Source organism: Lissotriton vulgaris, chromosome 8 (assembly GCF_964263255.1).
Source record: "Lissotriton vulgaris chromosome 8, aLisVul1.2, whole genome shotgun sequence".
NCBI lineage: Eukaryota > Metazoa > Chordata > Amphibia > Caudata > Salamandridae > Lissotriton > Lissotriton vulgaris.
This window is the reverse complement of record NC_141696.1, coordinates 512,235,882-512,258,133: the sequence shown is the minus strand read 5'-3', so window position 1 is coordinate 512,258,133 and position 22,252 is coordinate 512,235,882. Positions and strand designations below refer to the sequence as shown.

The 22,252-nt window shown below is 48.3% G+C and overlaps 1 protein-coding gene across 2 annotated transcripts in view; it reads right to left on the bottom strand.

The window, feature by feature from the left end:
• The window catches only part of CTPS2 (CTP synthase 2), a 1,454,337-nt gene that overhangs the window by 189,211 nt on the left and 1,242,874 nt on the right, over window positions 1-22,252 (bottom strand). The gene's annotated exons all lie outside the window — the stretch shown is intronic.

The following is a 22,252-nucleotide window of genomic DNA, read 5'->3' as shown; positions in this document are numbered from 1 at the left end:
AACTCTCCTTTGTTGCACATACTGCCTTTTATCATGACTTTGTTTCTGTGCATAACCTCCTTTACTGCTTGGCACTCTCTGTATCAATTCTCACTCCTTCAATTGTTCTGCCGTTTCTCTCTGCCTTTTGCTATCATACCTCGTATACAATTGCTGTTTTTTTCCCTTTTTATCGCTGACCTATCGCTCACCGATTCTGATACTGCACTGATTATTGTATAAAATTATAGCTTTGTCCTATTGTGTTCAATTCTCAAACCCCATTCCTTGTATTTTGCCTATTCCTAACCTGTACGTAACATGTTTATCCCTGTAAAGCGCTCTGATACCCTAACGTGTCATGTTCGCACTCTATAAAAGCTCAAATAAAGAAATAAATAAAAGAAATATACCATTCGTTCACCTCTGTAAATCCTTGGAGGGGCTGAGGTAAAGCCGAAAGGCTAGACGGTGATCTGGGCGTGTTTTGACCTCACTATGAAGTACAGGGAAAGCCACTGGGACATCATGATGGGTACGTTAAAGTATGCACCCTGCAGCTCGAAGGACATGTGGATTTAAGTTTTAAATGACCTAGCAGTAAAAAAATCCTAAAGTAATTTTTTTCAAAGCTTATCTCTCCCATTGACTAATGTTGGGTTACCTTATTACATTTAATAAGTGATAACTTTAAATTGGGAGCAGATAAAGGTATGGTGTTCACACTAAAATGAATTGAAATTTAAAATCCTTTTTAACGGTAAAGTTGGATTTTAAGGCAAAATTCTGAAAATGCCACTTTTAAAAAGTAAATAACTAACAGAAATGTCTCAACAGGTAATACTTATATAGACAATTTCATAGGGTGCAAAACCAATGACAAAAGAACAGAAGAAGGGATACAACAACAGAGTTGAAAAGTGCAGTTTGTATTGCAGTCTCTTAATACCATATGTATAAGTTCTATCAGCACTATTACATTTATGCAAGTGTAATCCAAAATTACAGTGCACACAAAGTGCTCGTTTGAAGGTGAACAGCGCTAGTGAGGCATCTGATATAGTGAAATAAACAGCTGAAAAGGCACAATATTTTAAAATGGATACATAACATGGGCAGTGAGAAAACAATTAATTGAGAAAATGTTAGGAACAAAGGGAGTAAAAAGTATGTTTAGTTGTCCACGGTGTTTCGACCTGTAAGGATTCAGGTCATCATCAGGACGGGATTACACAATTTTTCAGTAGGTGCTCTACATTGGAGGCAAAGATTAAATTAAGAATAGTATACAAAGGAGGGGGAGTAGTAGTTATGGGAGTTGGGTGGGCCATTAACTACCTGATAATTAACTTGATTGCAGGAGTCCTTATGCCAATCATATGCCCCTAGGGGGTAATTCAACCAAGAAGTCAGTTGGAAATGATCACAATGCGGTGCGTCTAATAGTGCACCTGTATGATGATGAAGCGCATGGGCTGTACGAATGCAATTCATTGTGAAATAGAGGAGGGTATGTTTCAAATGGGGGTGAAGCAAGCCAAAAGTACATCAGGGTCCTTCCAAGGTTGGAAGTACAGGGGGTGTGTGTCTGAAGAGGAATGTACGAACCAAAAAGGCATCAGGGATCTACCAAGGTTGGAAGTGTGATAAGGAAACCAAGTAGTCAATCACGCTTACCGGGTGCTTTGAAGTAGTGTGAGATATCCAGAATGCCCAAAGAACGGGCTGTAAGTGCAGGAAGGGATATGAAGATGTTATCCCTGTCTGTTAATGTCACAAATCATTTGGCGGTGTAGAGCTTAGATTCACTATATCACGTGTCTCACTTGCGCTGTTCACCTTCACACAAGTACTTTGTGTGCAGTGCTCTTTTGGATTACACTTTCATATATAATGTAATAGTGTTGACAGAACTAATGCATGCTGTATTAAGAGACTTCAAAACAGACCACACTTCTCAACTCTGTTGTTGTCTCCCTGCTTCTGTTCTTTCGTAATTGATTTTGCCCTATCAAATTATGTTCTATAAGTATTACCTGTTGAGACATTTTTGTTTATTACTCGATTCATCCAAGTCTCAGCTGGGTTTATGGGTTTTTCTCCTGTAGTTTTTTGTGTTACTTTTAGAAAGTTGCAACTTTCTTGCCCTAACCATTTGTGCTTTCTGGCAGTGGCCTGAAGCACGACTGTGAACAGCCCTGCTGTTGGGGGTTGTTCATTCCTTCCAGACAGTTACATAGAGCAGACTCAGTGTGAACAGAATTGGTCACCTTTCCAGGGTGGCTGGGGGCGGACCTGGCCTTGTCCCACTTACACTTCAAAGGGCTTGCCTCTAAAACACACAGTGGAACTTGGCACTCGTATTTTGTCACCTCAGACTTATTGGAGCCTTGACAGGGGAAGGGAAGAAATTTCCAGAACCAGATGTGGGGGTAGTACAAGGAATTCCCCCATTTTAAAGACTGAAACTAGCTATAAACACTGGACCTCCAGAGCAAATCTTAGGTTCACTCATGGACCTGTGAACCTTACTTGCCCTGCTGCTACCATAGGACTGCCCTGTTGCTTATGGAATACCTTTTTCTCTAAGAAGAACGACTGGACCTGCTCCCTTCATCCATGGGTAACCCCAGTGACTCCAAGGGTCAGTTGGCTGACCTCCTGTCTGAGCTACAGTGACACAATTTCCAAAAGCCTCCCTGCAACTGTCCAGCTGACCTGCTCCACTGGACCTGTAACTGGACCTGCCTGAGCCCAGCTGGCCTCTGTTGGAGTGAGTTCATAATCCATAAGAGGATTCTACCCAGGTTATGGCCCTTAGCTAGCATCAGTTGACCTCCTCCTGTGAAGAGATGGGTAATGCTCAATTCTTGGGCTCTTTGCGACTGCAAACTAGCCGCTTTGCGTAAAGACTCTGCTGCCAGTGACACCTGGCAAAGCAAAGCTCTGGTGAACTCGACTCGTCACACTACGATATCTGCTCTTTGTGCTACAGCAACGACAGTCTGTAGTGATCCTCAGTACAAAGCTCCAGCTACAACCGTTCTTAAAGCCCAACCGGCTTTTCACACTACAGCAATGACAGCCCGCGCCACCTGGCTTGCTCTTTGCAATATAGCGATTACCTTTTACGATGTTCTTCCTGCTCCTCGTGTCTCTTCCACTGTGAATGGTACAAAGGGGGTGGTGATGGATGGAGCATCTGAATCAATCAAACACTCACACCGAGTCAAAAGATCTGGGTTTAATCCATCACCGTTCTTTAGCCCACTCTGCCACCCCAGTTCAGACACAACTATATGCAAATCAGTCTGACCCTGTGCCTCATGGGAACAGTCCAGCCCGAACTGCCAAGCCATGTCTTCCCTGGACCGGAAACAAGCTTCTGAGGACTGGTTTCTGGCATTCCAGCCATCTTCAGCCCGGCTTGCTTGAATCCAGTGTCAAAGTAAGCAAGGGACTCACGTCTGAGCATACCCTGCCACACTTATGGCGGCCAAAAGCGGTATAAAAGGGGGTGGTGATGGACGGAGCATCTGAATCAATCAAACACTCACACCCAGTCAAAAGATCTGGGATTAATCCATCACCTTTCTTTAGCCCACTCTGCCACCCCAGTTCAGACATGGCTATATGCAAATCAGTCTGACCCTGGGCCTCATGGGAACAGTCCAGCCCGAACTGCCAGGCCATGTCTTCCCTGGACCGGAAACAAGCTACCAAGGACCGGATTCTGGCATTCCAGCCGTCTTCAGCCCAGCTTGCTTGAATCCAGTGGGAAAGTGAGCAAGGGACTCACGTCGGAGCATACCCTGCCACACTCATGGCGGCCAAAAGCGGTACAAAAGGGGGTGGTGATGGACGGAGCATCTGAATCAATCAAACACTCACACCCAGTCAAAAGATCTGGGTTTAATCCATCACCGTTCTTTAGTCCGCTCTGCCACACCAGTTCAGACATGGCTATATGCAAATCAGTTTGACCCTGTGCCTCATGGGAACAGTCCAGCCCGAACTTCCAAGCCATGTCTTCCCTGGACCGGAAGCAAGCTTCCGAGGACCGGTTTCTGGCATTCCAGCCGTCTTCAGCCCGGCTTGCTTGAATCCAGTGGCAAAGTGAGCAAGGGACTCACGTCTGAGCATACCCTGCCACACTTATGGTGTCCAAAAGCGGTACAAAAGGGGGTGGTTGTGGACAGAGCATCTGAATCAAACACCCACACCGAATCAAAAGATCTGGGTTTAATCCATCACCGTTCTTTAGCCCACTCTGCCACCCCAGTTCAGACATGGCTATATGCAAATCAGTCTGACCCTGTGCCTCATGGGAACAGTCCAGCCCGAACAGCCAAGCCATGTCTTCCCTGGACCGGAAACAAGCTTCCGAGGACCAGTTTCTGGCATTCCAGCCGTCTTCAGCCCGGCTTGCTTGAATCCAATGGCAAAGTGAGCAAGGGACTCACGTCTGAGCATACCCTGCCACACTTATGGCGGCCAAAAGCGGTACAAAAGGGGGTGGTGATGGACGGAGCATCTGAATCAATCAAACACTCACACCCAGTCAAAAGATCTGGGTTTAATCCATCACCGTTCTTTAGCCCACTCTGCCACCCCAGTTCAGACACGGCTATATCCATATCAGTCTGACGCTGTGCCTCATGGGAACAGTCCAGCCCGAACTGCCAAGCCATGTCTTCCCTGGACCGGGAACAAGCTTCCGAGGACTGTTTTCTGGCATTCCAGCCGTCTTCAGCCAGGCTTGCTTGAATCCAGTGTCAAAGTGAGCAAGGGACTCACGTCTGAGCATACCCTGCCACACTTATGGCGGCCAAAAGCGATATAAAAGGGGGTGGTGATGGACGGAGCATCTGAATCAATCAAACACTCACACCCAGTCGAAAGATCTGGGTTTAATCCAATACCGTTCTTTAGCCCACTCTGCCACACCAGTTCAGACATGGCTATATGCAAATCAGTCTGACCCTGTGCCTCATGGGAACAGTCCAGCCTGAACTGCCAGGCCATGTCTTCCCTGGACCGGAAACAAGCTTCCGAGGACCAGTTTCTGGCATTCCAGCCGTCTTCAGCCTGGCTTGCTTGAATCCAGTGGGAAAGTGAGCAAGGGACTCATGTCTGAGCATACCCTGCCACACCTATGGCGGCCAAAAGTGGTACAAAAGGGGGTGGTGATGGACGGAGCATCTAAATCAATCAAACACTCACACCCAGTCAAAAGATCTGGGTTTAATCCATCACCGTTCTTTAGTCCACTCTGCCACCCCAGTTCAGACATGGCTATATGCAAATCAGTCTGACCCTGTGCCTCATGGGAACAGTTCAGCTTGAACTTCCAAGCCATGTCTTCCCTGGACCGGAAACAAGCTTCCGAGGACCGGTTTCTGGCATTCCAGCCATCTTCAGCCCGGCTTGCTTGAATCCAGTGGCAAAGTGAGCAAGGGACTCACGTCTGAGCATACCCTGCCACACTTATGGCGGCCAAAAGCGGTACAAAAGGGGTTGGTGGTGGACGGAGCATCTGAATCAATCAAACACTCACTCCCAGTCAAAAGATCTGAGTTTAATCCATCACCGTTCTTTAGCCCACTCTGCCACCCCAGTTGAGACATGGCTATATGCAAATCAGTCTGACCCTGTGCCTCATGGGAACAGTCCAGCCCGAACTGCCAAGCCATGTCTTCCAAGGCAAAAGAAATATTCTCTATTGTTAACGAGCTCTCCCTCCCTGATCGGGTCACTCTCCCCCGTGCCTACCCAGGATCTTTGTGATGCAATAAACACTTACTTTCAGGACAAAATCGCCACTATCAAAAATAATATCCCTCTACCCCCATCCTCCCTCTCTTTTCCTTTAGCCCCAAAAATCTGAAGCATCTGGATATCTTCCCCCCCATCTCTATTATCGAGTTCCAGAGACTCCTGCATAAAGTCAGTTCTGGGTCCCCTAATTACTGCTGCCCTCCCCAGATCCTTAAAGAAATCTTCTTGGCCTGCCCTGACCCTGCCTTGACTCTTCTTAACACCTTGTTGGCCACTGGAGTAGTCCCCGACTCCTTCAAACAGGCAGTGGTGCTACCAATTCTAAAAAAAGCCAACGCTGACCCCCTGGTCATGAGTAATTACAGGCCCATATCCCTTGTCCCCTATCTGGGAAAGATTTTGGAAACTTATGTTACTCGCTGTCTCGACGCATTCATTGAGAGCTCTTCCTTTCTGGACCCCCAGCAGGCCGGTTTCCGACCGCTCCATTGTACTGAGGCGGTTACTGCCGCCGTTATGGACACTGTAAGAACTGGCGCCGACAACAACATCTATCAAGCCCTCGTCCTACTGGATCTGTCGGCGGCTTTTGACACGGTCGATCACTCCATACTGATCGACCGTGTCATTAACGCCGGCATCCAGGGCGTGGCTCTTGACTGGATCCGTTCTTTCTTGGACAAGCGTTCTCAAGCTGTTCAACTCTCCACTTTCTCTGTTTCCTCCTCTTCTCTCTCCTGTGGAGTCCCTCAGGGCTTAGCATTATCCCTCCTCCTTTTTAATTTATATATGTAGCCCCTCATGGTTTCCCTCCGCAAGTCCCCTGCAACAATTTTTAATTATGCAGACGATCTGCAGTTGATTTTCCCTATTGACACCTCTTCTTCCTCCCTCACAGACTTTCAAACTACCATGCTAGTCATTTCTGACTGGATGGCTCACAGCCAGCTCAAGCTAAATCCCACAAAGACCGAACTTGTGCTGGTGGGCGGGCCGGCCAATCCTTGGAACGACAGTTTCTGGCCCCACTCACTTGGGGTCCCCCCTCGACCTGTCAATTCTGTGAAAAGCCTCGGTGTTGCCATCTCTGGAGATCTATCTATGAAGGCTCAGATCTCGGCGGTCACATCGTCCTGCTTTTTCCACCTGCGCAGGATTCATAAGATCTGTAGATTCCTCACCAGAGATGCCCTCATCTTAGTCATCCTGGCTCTTGTCATCTCCAGGATCGACTTCACTAACATCCTATACGTAGGGATTCCCTCTTATCAGCTCCAGAGGCTACAACTGATACAAAATCAGGCCGCCCGCTTAGTATTCCATCAGCCAAAGCACCAGCATGTCTCACCGCTACTACGGAGTCTTCATTGGCTTCCGGTGGCCAAACGTTGCACCTTCAAACTTGGATGCACTATTTTCAAAGCCCTTCACAATCTTGCACCTGCTTTCATTTCATCCAACCTAAAGCGGTATATACCAACTCGCAACCTACGCTCCTCTGCTGATAATCTCTTGTGTATCCCCCAAATTCAACGTAAGAAACACGGTGGTCTCCGTTTTTCGTTCTTAGCCCCCACCTTTTGGAATTCTCTCCCTCCCTCCTTTCGTCACTGTCTCCCCTATGAATGTTTTCGTAGGACACTGAAGACGTTCCTTTTTACAGCAGCATATGAGTGAAACTCCTGCCCGTGACCGCCGTATCTGTTATGAGCACCAAGAAACCGTTTCGGTGAACGTGCGCGGTATAAGAAATTTTAACATAACATAACATAACTGGACGGGAAACAAGCTTCTGAGGACCGGTTTCTGGCATTCCAGCCGTCTTCAGCCCGGCTTGCTTGAATCCAGTGGAAAAGTGAGCAAGGGACTCAAGTCTGAGCATACCCTGCCACACTTATGGCGGCCAAAAGCGGTTGCATATAGCCATGTCTGAACTGGGGTGGCAGAGTGGGCTAAAGAACGGTGATGGATTAAACCCAGATCTTTTGACTGGGTGTGAGTGTTTGATTGATTCAGATGCTCCATCCATCACCAACCCCTTTTGTTCCGCTTTTGGCCGCCATAAGTGTGGCAGGGTATGCTCAGACGTGAGTCTCTTGCTCACTTTGCCACTGGATTCAAGCAAGCCGGGCTGAAGACGGCTGGAATGTCAGAAACCGGTCCTCGGAAGCTTGTTTCCGGTCCAGGGAAGACACAGCTTGGCAGTTCGGGCTGGACTGTTCCCATGAGGCACAGGGTCAGACTGATTTGCATATAGCTATGTCTGAACTGGGGTGGCAGAGTGGGCTAAAGAAGGGTGATGGATTAAACCCAGATCTTTTGACTGGGTGTGAGTGTTTGATTGATTCAGATGCTCCGTCCATCACCACCGCCTTTTGCACCGCTTTTGGCCGCCATAAGTGAGGCAGGGTATGCTCAGACGTGAATCCCTTGCTCACTTTGCCACTGGATTCAAGCAAGCCGGGCTGAAGACGGCTGTAATGCCAGAAACCGGTCCTCGGAAGCTTGTTTCCGGTCCAGGGAAGACATGGCTTGGCAGTTCGGGCTGCACTGTTCCCATGAGGCACAGGGTCAGACTGATTTGCATATAGCCATGTCTGAACTGGGGTGGCAAAGTGGGCTAAAGAACGGTGATGGATTAAACCCAGATCTTTTGACTGGGTGTGAGTGTTTGATTGGTTCAGATGCTCCGTTCACCACCACCCCCTTTTGTACCGCTTTTGGCCGCCATAAGTGTGGCAGGGTATGCTCAGACGTGAGTCCCTTGCTCACTTTGCCACTGGATTCAAGCAAGCCGGGCTGAAGACGGCTGTAATGCCAGAAACCGGTCCTCGGAAGCTTGTTTCCGGTCCAGGGAAGACATGGCTTGGCAGTTCGGGCTGGACTGTTCCCATGAGGCACAGGGTCAGACTGATTTGCATATAGCCATGTCTGAACTGGGGTGGCAAAGTGGGCTAAAGAACGGTGATGGATTAAACCCAGATCTTTTGACTGAGTGTGAGTGTTTGATTGGTTCAGATGCTCCGTTCATCACCACCCCCTTTTGTACCGCTTTTGGCCGCCATAAGTGTGGCAGGGTATGCTCAGACGTGAGTCCCTTGCTCACTTTGCCACTGGATTCAAGCAAGCCGGGCTGAAGATGGCTGGAATGCCAGAAACCGGTCCTCGGAAGCTTGTTTCCGGTCCAGGGAAGACATGGCTTGGCAGTTCGGGCTGGACTGTTCCCATGAGGCACAGGGTAAGACTGATTTGCATATAGCCATGTCTGAACTGGGGTGGCAGAGTGGGCTAAAGAACGGTGATGGATTAAACCCAGATCTTTTGACTGGGTGTGAGTGTTTGATTGATTCAGATGCTCCGTCCATCACCACCCCCTTTTGTACCGCTTTTGGCCACCATATGTGTGGCAGGGTATGCTCAGACGTGAGTCCCTTGCTCACTTTGCCACTGGATTCAAGCAAGCCGGGCTGAAGACGGCTGGAATGCCAGAAACCGGTCCTCGGAAGCTTGTTTCCCGTCCAGGGAAGACATGACTCGGCAGTTCGGGCTGGACTGTTCCCATGAGGCACAGGGTCAGACTGATTTGCATATAGCCATGTCTGACCTGGGGTGGCAGAGTGAGCTAAAGAAGGGTGATGGATTAAACCCAGATCTTTTGACTGGGTGTGAGTGTTTGATTGATTCAGATGCTCCGTCCATCACCACCCCCTTTTGTACCGCTTTTGGCCACCATAAGTGTGGCAGGGTATGCTCAGACGTGAGTCCCTTGCTCACTTTGCCACTGGATTCAAGCAAGCCGGGCTGAAGACGGCTGGAATGCCAGAAACCGGTCCTCGGAAGCTTGTTTCCGGTCCAGGGAAGACACGGCTGGGCAGTTCGGGCTGGACTGTTCCCATGAGGCACAGGGTCAGACTGATTTGCATATAGCCATGTCTGAACTGGGGTGGCTGAGTGGGCTAAAGAACAGTGATGGATTAAACCCAGATCTTTTGACTGGGTGTGAGTGTTTGATTGATTCAGATGCTCCGTTCATCACCACCCCCTTTTGTACCGCTTTTGGCAGCCATAAGTGTGGCAGGGTATGCTCAGACGTGAGTCCCTTGCTCACTTTGCCACTGGATTCAATCAAGCCGGGCTGAAGACGGCTGGAATGCCAGAAACCGGTCCTCGGAAGTTTGTTTATGGTCCAGGGAAGACATGGCTTGGCAGTTCAGACTGGACTGTTCCCATGAGGCACAGGGTCAGACTGATTTGCATATAGCCATGTCTGAACTGGGGTGGCAGAGTGGGCTAAAGAACGGTGATGGATTAAACCCAGATCTTTTGACTGGGTGTGAGTGTTTAATTGATTCAGATGCTCCGTCCATCACCACCCCCTTTTGTACCGCTTTTGGCCACCATAAGTGTGGCAGGGTAGGCTCCGACGTGAGTCCCTTGCTCACTTTGCCACTGGATTCAAGCAAGCCGGGCTGAAGTTGGGTGGAATGCCAGAAACCGGTCCTCTGAAGCTTGTTTCCGGTCCAGGGAAGACACAGCTTGGCAGTTCGGGCTGGACTGTTTCCATGTGGCACAGGGTCAGACTGATTTGCATATAGCCATGTCTGAACTGGGGTGGCAGAGTGGGCTAAAGAACGGTGATGTATTAAACCCAGATCTTTTGACTGGGTGTGAGTGTTTGATTGATTCAGATGCTCCGTCCATCACCACCCGCTTTTGTACCGAATTTGGCCGCCATAAGTGTGGCTGGGTAGGCTCAGACGTGAGTCCCTTGCTCACTTTGCCACTGGATTCAAGCAAGCCGGGCTGAAGATGGCTGGAATGCCAGAAACCGGTCCTCGGAAGCTTGTTTCCGGTTCAGGGAAGACATGGCTTGGCAGTTCGGGCTGGACTGTTCCCATGAGGCACAGGGTCAGACTGATTTGCATATAGCCATGTCTGAACTGGGGTGGCAGAGTGGGCTAAAGAACGGTGATGGATTAAACCCAGATCTTTTGACTGGGTGTGAGTGTTTGATTGATTCAGATGCTCCATCCATCACCACCCCCTTTTGTACCGCTTTTGGCCGCCATAAGTGTGGCAGGGTATGCTCAGACGTGAGTCCCTTGCTCACTTTGCCACTGGATTCAAGCAAGCCGGGCTGAAGATGGCTGGAATGCCAGAAACCGGTCCTCGGAAGCTTGTTTCCGGTTCAGGGAAGACATGGCTTGGCAGTTCGGGCTGGACTGTTCCCATGAGGCACAGGGTCAGACTGATTTGCATATAGCCATGTCTGAACTGGGGTGGCAGAGTGGGCTAAAGAACGGTGATGGATTAAACCCAGATCTTTTGACTGGGTGTGAGTGTTTGATTGATTCAGATGCTCCATCCATCACCACCCCCTTTTGTACCGCTTTTGGCCGCCATAAGTGTGGCAGGGTATGCTCAGACGTGAGTCCCTTGCTCACTTTGCCACTGGATTCAAGCAAGCCGGGCTGAAGACGGCTGGAATGCCAGAAACCGGTCCTCGGAAGTTTGTTTATGGTCCAGGGAAGACATGGCTTGGCAGTTCAGACTGGACTGTTCCCATGAGGCACAGGGTCAGACTGATTTGCATATAGCCATGTCCGAACTGGGGTGGCAGAGTGGGCTAAAGAACGGTGATGGATTAAACCCAGATCTTTTGACTGGGTGTGAGTGTTTGATTGATTCAGATGCTCCGTCCATCACCACCCCCTTTTGTACCGCTTTTGGTCGCCATAAGTGTGGCAGGGTAGGCTCAGACGTGAGTCCCTTGCTCACTTTGCCACTGGATTCAAGCAAGCCGGGCTGAAGTTGGGTGGAATGCCAGAAACCGGTCCTCTGAAGCTTGTTTCCGGTCCAGGGAAGACACAGCTTGGCAGTTCCGGCTGGACTGTTTCCATGAGGCACAGGGTCAGACTGATTTGCATATAGCCATGTCTGAACTGGGGTGGCAGAGTGGGCTAAAGAACGGTGATGGATTAAACCCAGATCTTTTGACTGGGTGTGAGTGTTTGATTGATTCAGATGCTCCGTCCATCACCACCCCCTTTTGTACCGCTTTTGGCCGCCATAAGTGTGGCAGGGTAGGCTCAGACGTGAGTCCCTTGCTCACTTTGCCACTGGATTCAAGCAAGCCGGGCTGAAGTTGGGTGGAATGCCAGAAACCGGTCCTCTGAAGCTTGTTTCCGGTCCAGGGAAGACACAGCTTGGCAGTTCGGGCTGGACTGTTTCCATGAGGCACAGGGTCAGACTGATTTGCATATAGCCATGTCTGAACTGGGGTGGCAGAGTGGGCTAAAGAACGGTGATGGATTAAACCCAGATCTTTTGACTGGGTGTGAGTGTTTGATTGATTCAGATGCTCCGTCCATCACCACCCACTTTTGTACCGAATTTGGCCGCCATAAGTGTGGCTGGGTAGGCTCAGACGTGAGTCCCTTGCTCACTTTGCCACTGGATTCAAGCAAGCCGGGCTGAAGATGGCTGGAATGCCAGAAACCGGTCCTCGGAAGCTTGTTTCCGGTTCAGGGAAGACATGGCTTGGCAGTTCGGGCTGGACTGTTCCCATGAGGCACAGGGTCAGACTGATTTGCATATAGCCATGTCTGAACTGGGGTGTCAGAGTGGGCTAAAGAACGGTGATGGATTAAACCCAGATCTTTTGACTGGGTGTGAGTGTTTGATTGATTCAGATGCTCCGTTCATCACCACCCCCTTTTGTACCGCTTTTGGCAGCCATAAGTGTGGCAGGGTATGCTCAGACGTGAGTCCCTTGCTCACTTTGCCACTGGATTCAAGCAAGCCGGGCTGAAGACGGCTGGAATGCCAGAAACCGGTCCTCGGAAGCTTGTTTCCGGTCCAGGGAAGACATGGCTTGGCAGTTCGGGCTGGACTGTTCACATGAGGAACAGGGTCAGACTGATTTGCATATAGCCATGTCTGACCTGGGGTGGCAGAGTGGGCTAAAGAACGGTGATGGATTAAACCCAGACCTTTTGACTGGGTGTGAGTGTTTGATTGATTCAGATGCTCCGTCCATCACCACCCCCTTTTGTACCTCTTCCACTGTGAATGGCATTCCGGCCATCAGACATTGTGAGGGTAACTTTTTCAGCAAGGCTTACCTGGTCCCGCCACTATTTTTACCGAAAATTTTTACTGATTGGATTTGTGTTGTTCTGGTATCAAATCATTTGTTAACATTTACTCTATTGGTCTAAATTGGTTTAGTATTATACTTGTATTGTGCTTTTCCTTCACTACTGTTTGTGTGTTGCATAAATACTTTACACTTTGCCTCTAAATTAAGCCTGACTGCTTTGGTCCAAGCTACGAGAGGGTTAATCACAGGTGAAATTTGTGATTTTTGTGGTTCACCCTAACAAGGATTGTGGTTGCTACCTGAGTGGGTCTTCCAATTACCTCAACCAATCACCTGATTCCTTATACGTGTCATGAGGAGCATTCTGAAGGCCTTGTATCCCTTCTGCACCCAATCCAAACACGGCCTGAATGCACCAAAAATACTTATCTCAGGGCAAAGTCAAATTTGGTCTAGGGTTGCTTGTGTTCCATTTCATGGATGACCTGGCCTCGCAGTTTGGGCTAAACTGTTCCCATTGGAGCAGGGTTGAGACTGATTTGCATACGGCTGAGTCCAATCGGAGGTGGTATGCTGTGAAAAAATATTGATGAACTGAGATGCGGCACGGAGTGATTTTCAGTGGCTGAGGATAATTTAAGTTTTCCATCCATCCCTTTTGTGTATACTTTAGTGTGCTTTGACTGGAATTCATGAGTACAAGTGAGAACAACTGAAAAGTACATTCAATTATGTTGTTTGTGAACTTCAGTTCTTTACCTTTGATATGCTGCTATACAGAATGCTATCTTTTTTCCTACTTGTTTCCCAGCACTGGCCAAGTTGATAGTGTAGGTTTTAGTGTGATGAACAGCATTCATGCATGCAACACATGTGAACAGCATTTGTTGATACCTTTGTTTAAATGTGTTGGCACTTTCAAACCAGACCTATTAGCTTCGCCAATGCTTGTTTTCCGAAGTGTACTATCGTAGCATTAGAAATTGCTTTATGGTGCATGGCTTGTGTCTTTAGAGTATAGTTCTATTTTTTACTAGTGCCTTCCACTTTCTTTGAATTTGAGCATTCTTTTGACTCTGTTTAGGGTTTGTTGGATCTGTATTTTTATCTCAGGAGCGGTACACAGATGTCTACAGTTCTTGAGAGGGCAAGACTGGGTGAATGGTACAGAGACATGAGGTAGAGTTGAGATTAACCTGTGAAAGGTGTTCTATTAATCTGCTTTTAAAGTTTTCTCAGGACAACTTTTTATTGGGGATTGGGCACGTTCTGGCTTTTCTTGTTAGGCTTCATAGTGGGTAGTGAAATGTTAAGGTGATTGTTCTTGTTGTCTTTCAGACCAAGTAACCCGGGTATATTGATATATTAGTCCCCTTTTGTCCAGATTAGAAGATAGCAGCAGTACAGTGGCATTTGAAATTAAAGGTATTTTTCGAAAGGGTTTATATTTCAAGGATGTTTATTAATCTACCAACTATTGTAAGGATGTGAGTGAATTGTCTTCTAATCAGAAGCTGAAGATTCCAGTTAGTAGATGTTGATTTTTGAAAAGTGCAAATAAGTCATCACTGAAGGCTCTGGATGGGACTAGTACTTTCTACATCTTCTTCCTGCTGGGTCCCCGGTCCGTCACGGCTCGTGCCGGTTGTATGGAGGGGCAGGAAGCAGAGGCACTCAGGGCAGTGTCATCGGAGCTGACCCCGCCCTCCTCCCTACTTAATTTCCTCCCGAGCGCGGACGCCAAAGGCAAGCCTGTCTGCGCCCATTCGCCACTTTTCAGTAAAGAAACAAATATCAGTTTTTTCGCTCTCTAAAAGGCTCCATAGCTCAAGTGCATGTTTTGGTATCGATCTCGTGTTGAGGTAAAGAGCGGAGAGGAAATTGGCCTGCATTGTGGTGTTAGAGCTCGGTTTTTCACGGGGTTAGCTCTAAATAAGCTTCCCGAACATGTTTTAGACATAATAGTGAGGGGGGGTTGAGGTTGTTCACTTTAGGATAAGAGTGGTTCCCAAAAATCAAACGGACCAGTAGGTTCCGAAATTAACAACAATAACTACCAACACCCAGGAGAGCAATTTTGTCAGAAAACAACAGGATTAAAGAGGGTTTGATTTTAAAATAAAGTGGAAGGGGCAGGATCTGTGGCATTACATGTAGAACAAAGCAAATCAGGGGAAGCTCAAGAGGCAGGATGATCATAGTCCAGGAGTACTGTCAGTGGGAGGTAATGATCCAACTCAGTACCAGGATAGTCAAAAGGCAAGCAGTCCGTCCACCAACAAGTTCCTGATCGCGGTAGCAAAGCAATCTAAATCCCCCTTATTAATCGAAGTAAGGCAAGTGTGCAGAGGACTACCACCACAAAGATCCTGAATAAAAGAAAAGGAGAAAATAGATTCAGCCAGGAGCAAAAAGAATGAGAAGGCCATAGAGACAAAGAAAAATAAGAAAACAACAACACCCCTCCCCCATCCCACCACCCTGCACCCCTGCATGTGGCTACGGCCTACCCCCCTAGCAGCGTGCCTGTCGCCCATTGTGAACCCGAAATATAGATAAGAGAATAAGAGAAATAAGGAGATAAAAAGTAAGAGGAAAGGAAGTAACCAACAGCCCACGATAGGGAAGGAAACATGAGGGAGACTCCCAGTGCGGGAACCCCAACCTCCCCCCCTCTGTCACCCACCGGTAAAATTAATCAGAGAGCAAATACACAATATTGGGAGCACCCACTTAAACAGGATGTATCGATCGCTACGCAGTCCAAGTCCCACGGGAGGGCATAGTGCACCCCCAGCAGCAGAAATGGCGCCCTGAGCGCACTCGACTCCCACGGGCAAACAGGATCAATGGTACAGGTCCCACCCGCCCCAAGATGCCGGACCGGGTTAGAAATCACAAAATGGAGCAGTCATGGCAGTCAAGGAATAACCAAAACCTCTCCAAAGTCACATGAAACGATCAATCAGCCACCAGCGATCGTAATCCACGGGGTCCGCTGTCCTGTAGTCGATCCGCCGTGAGACACCAGAAAGTCTCCCAAGGGAGCAAGTCCGCAGTGTCGCCATCAGTAAGCCACCTCCATGTCGAGCCGCAGCCCCGCCGTGACAGCAGTAACATGTACCACAGAGAAAGTGACGAGTGAAGCTGGTGACGGCCACAATGAAACATCGGTTCAATAGTAATCAGGACTACTTCCCTCCATCACCAGAACTTAGGTCTGCGGCCCCTTGGGGATATACAGTCGCCATCCCCCAGCATCCAGTACACCCGGCCGCCGCCACAAGGTATAATCCATCAGGTCGCCACTGTCCCAACAAGCAGCGCCACGGCGCAGTACAGGCAGGCTTAGGAGTCTTCAGTCCCCTCCCGATCAAGATGGCGAATCGCCTGTGCATCAGCAATGAAGTAACACAGGGTGCCCGTCTCCCCACCACTAAGTATTGTTTGCGGGCCCCCCCAGCCCAAAAAGACACATTAACATCGTGCCCTCGCCGGCGCCAATGAGCTGGAGATGAAATGTCAGTTCAATATGCAGGCATGCAACATACTCCAGATAGACAAGGAGCAGTTCCCAGAGTCCGGCAGCCAACAAAGGATCGCTGGGGGGGGGAAGTAAGGGGGGGGGAGAAGCAAGCAGCACAGGAGGATTGTGCATTGCACCTGTAGAGGGCTTCGGCGGTGTTGAGGGTATTTTCAGGCTCCTTGACGGGAGACCGGCGCCCCACAGGTCCATGTGTCCGTTGTTGTTGCATTGACGGTCGGGTGCAGCGAAACGCGAGGTCCCGGTCGCCGGCATCGGGCAGGCCGCCCTGCGCTGAGAAGCATATCTTCGTCCCCGGAGCCAGGAATTTCGCCGGAGTCGAACGCCTCACCTCGGCGTCCCTTCCGACGCACGGAAGCTCCGCACTCTCACGGGGCAGGCAAGCGGAACAGGCGGTGAGGGGAGAAGGTCGGCGGAGCGGGACTCGGTGCGGCCATCTTGGCCGCTGGCCCGGCTGCGCCCCAAAGAGGCCATTTTAAAGTTCTTTGTCTGACCCATAAACTTCTTTACAGTGCCGGGCCAGCATATCTTGCAAAAAAACTAGTCTGGTATAGTCCCATCAGATCATTAAGATCTAGCTCCAAATCCCTCCTAGTTCAACCACGGGCCCGGACGTCACGTAATGGATGTCAGTCCTTTTCCTATGTGGCTCCTCATCTCTGGAATAAACTTTCCCCCCATCTTTTGTCAATTACCAACCACCAGCTGTTTCGACAAAAACTTAAAAACCTGGCTCTTTCCGAAATAACTGCTACCTAGCAGCTCAGACTATGTCAAGGTTGTTGTTCTTTACTGCAAAGCTCCCTGAGACCGAAAGGTGATTTGTCCGCTCTATAAAAGCATCTGTCTTTTTTATGACTTATGACAGCATGCAGTAAGGGTTTGTGAGTCCCACCATTTCCTGAGCTGCCACTTCCATTCCTGGGCCTCAGAAGTGTGTTTGCTACAAAATCGACACATCATCAGCACTGCGCCAATCAGAACCGAAGTAGTGCCCTTCGATGCTGATGCAGTGCAGATCAGAAGACATCCCTGCGCAGCTTGACAACGATACGGTACCTGACTGCAAGGTTTGACGATGACAAAGTGCTGATCCGAGGCACCAACTGAGAGAATTGACTTTGTCACAGCGACTCGACTGCGTGAATTGCACATCGTACTCTCTACGACAACGCTTTTCTCTATCCCATGTAATTTGACAGAGGGACCTGTTTGAGTTCTGTAGCCGGCCTGCCTTCAATCCTGGTCAGCCTGAAATTTTGATTTACCCCAGTCTATCGTGACCACAGGTAACCTTTTAGTGCTATTGACTTCTAAGCACTTATTTTAGTTTATTTTTTAAAAGTTCATAACTCCGTTTCTACTTAATGGATTTTTTACGTTTTTCTTTACTCTGATAAATATTCTCTATTTTCCTAAGCATGTGTAGAGAATTTTATAATGTTTTCATTGTGTTACTGTATGTTTGAGGCACACATACTTTACACTTTGCCTCTTTAGATAAGCTTGACTGCCCTCTGCCAACCTACCAGAGGGTGAGCACAGGTTATCTTTTAGTGCATACTTAACTTACCCTGACTAGGATTGTGGTCCCTACTTGAACAGGGTGCATACCTCTGCCAACTAGAGACCTAATTTCTAACACCAGGTTTCGGTGATGAGTAGGAGATCAAGGCAGCTGATGATAATGGAGCTGTGAATGACAAGGACGGTTTTCTATATGATCTGGCATTGGCAACACAGCATAGTAAAGTATGTTGGTACAGGTGATGTTTGTATTTTGGGCGATAGCATTGATACAATGTGGTGTGGATGGGGTGTAGAGTCACAATGCAAAGGTTGTGCAGAGCTCATTTCAGATTGTAATTCATACAAGTGCTTTTGTGTTAGAATTACGTTAGTATTTCTGAGGTGTATTGGGTTGCTGATGCCCAGTGCTTTAAATGCACAGACATTTCTAACGGGAGAGTACTGGCTCTGTCCCATTAGAAATGCCTATGCATTTTAAAGCCTGCTGTTGCAATGATGCTCGTGTCTAAGCAGTCAGGACTCCTGGTTGTGTATGTGGTTTTCCTGAGTGAGAGCATGGGTAATAGCACAGGTCACTGTCCCTTCCTGGTCCTAACAAATTCCACCAGGCACGGTCCATAGTAGCTTGGTCCGTCACAGTAACACCTTGGCTTATTGGAATAGGACTGAGATAGTTGGGAGTTAAGGCCTAGTAAAAAAACTATTTCTTACAATTGTCACATTGGAGTGGGCATGCCCTATAAAAGCCTCTTTCTTCCTATTTATCTAGTCAGTTTGTTTCTTTCCCTTTGGGTGAAGGGTCTGCTGCTTCGATCATAAGAACAGCTGAGATGAGGTCTGTCACAGCAAATAGTGGGCATTCACCTGAGGTATTTTGCCACCACCTCCTGCGCTTCAATGCTGATGCACAAAAATCAAATTTCTCATTCTAAATAAGCCCATTGCCCTGATGTTGCATCTGGGCTAGATGTACCATCCTCTCTACCAGATTCCTCGGGCGAACTGGCTGGGAACCTCACAACAGCAGATACTCCTTGGTTATTGTCAGTTCTGTGATTAGGGCTTTCGGTATTATTTTAGCTTCTACAGTTTGATCTTCTTGCTTTCTATAAGTCCTTCTCTGGAGCCGATCTGTTGTTCTGCCACAGCAACATCTAATAACTTGTCTGCTGAAATCTCTCACATTACTACTGCTTCCAGGCAATGGGTGTAGTTGGATCCATGACTACTCCAAAATACTCCTCAGTGTTTTTCTTCTTTTGCAGTTGGGGTGTTTCTGGCGAATGAAATCACAATTGATGGTTGTCTGGATTGCCTGACTGGCGAAAAGCAACTAAACGTTATATCATTGTAACGGTGTCAACAGCTTTTTAATTGTGGCAGGAGGTATTAATGTTACAGTTTGAAAAATACTTATGTGTGTTTTTTCTGTCTAAATTCCTATCCATAAAAGTATAGGTCAAAATGTCAACTTATCCAGATAAAAATAGTTTTTAAGTGTCTGCTCATATCTTTGGTCGGCGGTGTCACTGTGTGGCCTGCATAAGTAATAATTATGGCTACATGCCGGTTAATCATCCTCCTGATGCAGTACAGCGCAAACCTGCACACGCTTATAAGTTGATAACTAGGTCAGTTTCCTTTGACTGTTCTCAGTATGCCATGGAGCTGCTGGTGAACAGAGACTCTATTCTGTCAGCTGCAAGACGACGGATCACTTGGGTTGCAATTTTACAATATTCAACACGCGAAAGGGGAGAGGGCCAAAAAGTTTATACTCCAATACCCCGAACCCCCTGAATGGACTATAATCACATACGAAATGGGTATATAGAGTTCACCAACATAATAATGGAAAATTCCCAAATTAGAAAAAACTGCCCTCACTCACATACCGAAGATCCTTGAGACCTACATCTAGTTGGGCAACCCAATGATCAAACTACGACATGGGTAACCGGTGGATTTGACTGCGACAGTCCTGAAGAAGACGGGAGTGACCTTTTGGGGCACAAAGAAAGCGGTCGAACCATGTTGACTCGAGCAGTGGTAGGAGGGAAGTCTTGAGGAACCTGATTTTCTCATTAAGACATTTTTCCCATCCTTTCTTACTTTTTAATCCTGATAAGGGTACCATAATTGGTTCTAATAAACTATTTCTTTCTCTTGGCACCCCTAATCAGTTTTAACACACGTCCTTACTGCACTAATTTTCGTCGCACTCACATCAGATCCACGAGGTGTTCCTCTGCACATGGTATCTCTCATGTATGTTATTCGTTGTACGTATTTACTTATTATGTTGTACGTCTTGTAACGTGGAATTTATTATTTTTTTCCCCTCCCTGATGCTCCTACCTAGATGTGGCTACGCCAGGGCGTCTGTAGCAGGCCCTATGATGAAGCATGTCACATACTTCGGTAAGTGAGTGAGGGCAGTTTTTTCTAATTTGGGAATTTCCCCTTATTATGTTAGTGAACTCTATATACCCATTTTGTATGTGATTGCAATTTTACAAAGCAGTCTTTTTAGGTCGAGGCTACCGTCCCACTGCGAAGCAGTGGGAGGGCGGAGCCGAAGATTTAATGACTTCAACAGTGTGGGGCTTTAACCTGCCTCTCTCTTCCATTGGCTAGCTTCGTAAATGGAGGCTAGCCATTGGAAGAGATGTGTGTCAATTACTCTTTTCCCTGGCTTGATGCGATCCGTGGGCGTTTCTGTCTCTTTTTTTAAGTCCCGCACCTTTTTTCGTCATGCCATTCACGTGCTGTTGCTCAAGCGCTCCTCGCGGTTATGTTGTAAATGGCCGCCGTGCCGAGAACTCGTTTTACTTTTTACGCTGTCCCTGTGTGCTGCCAGCCATGTGCTCTGTTGTTCCTGCGCTCGGCTCTCACAGGAGGGGGCAGTGCTGCTGCAGCCGCCGACCGAACACATGAGGTGAGAAAACACGCAGATGCCAGAAACCTTTCCTCCCCTCCTCCAGCTCGCTGGCACAAAGGCTTGCGTTTCCCCCCTTGTTTTATTTTTTATTTGGGGATGGATGTTTGACTCTCTGGAGCCTCTGAGCGTGGGGCCAGATCGAGTGCCATTACATCAAGAAAGCCGGTGCCCACCCGGCATTTGCTACTTTGTCCTCCTGCCGGGCCGCCGCGCTGCCTGCGACGACCCGGAAGTGATTGGCAGGCCGGCCAATCGCTGTGCGGCCCCGGGAGAAGGACCGGAAGTCTCGCCCGCAGCCGGGCAGCAGAGGAAAGACGGCGGAAGGTGCAGACGGAACTCCGTTGCCCAAGAGAGAGAGGAGCCGCCCACCGGACCAGCCGCGGGGCCTCCATGTGCTGAGGAGGGTCCCGCATCCAGCCAGTGAGTGCAGGAGGGCGGGGGCCTCCCAATTGGAAGCAGAGCGGCCCCCGTTGATAGCGGGCCGCTCCACCAACCCCGGGGCATTGTTGGTTAGAGAGCCCCGAGAGGCTCCAACCCCGGGGGCATCATCTGATACTCGAGCCCCGAGAGGTTCAGCACACCCCTTTGTAGTTACGAGCCTGCGAGGCTCTGAGGAGCATTTCTTTGCTTCAGAGTCCCCAGCAGAGGGACTCCAACAACACAATAACAAAACCTACTGGTTTAGGACTTCCAATAACACATGGATAAGGTTACCAGATAGGAACACAAAGCGCTGGTTCATGATCTTTCTTTTAGATACTTTTATAATCTGCTAGTTTAGTCCAGTTCGTTTTAAATATGAGCAGAATGAGTTTGGCTGTAACATTTGCAGTAGTTACACCGCTAAACGTATTAGCATATCATAGGCTAGCAAAACTGTACCAGCGTGTGTGTGTGCGCTACAGTTTCATATTTGAATAGTGCTTTTCTTTACATTAGAATGGACTACCTTTGGGCAAACCTGGGAGTCGTGACATATCACTGCAGAAACCAGGTTAATTTGAATTTCGTCTGTTACCCCACTTGGCTTTGACCAGCTGGATGCTGCAATAGTACACATTTGGAGTGAAACTTTGGAGGGCAACAACTTTTTGATTAGTAAAACGCAACTAGAGGGATAGTTTTAGAAAGGTGAAAGTGCGAATAGTGCTGTGCTGCTCTGTCCCTTTCTAACCCAAAACATGTATTTTATTTATGACAACGTGATTCTCTTGCTGTCTAAATAAGACTCTTTTCCCAACCCCCTTGTGTGACTGCGTGTTACTCTGCGCCGTGACTTGTGTATGTTCCTTTTGCATGTGTGGGATCGGGGTAGTGTTGTTCTTCGGTGCCTGTGATACATGGCTAAATAACACACACAGCCACTAGCTAAAGGTGG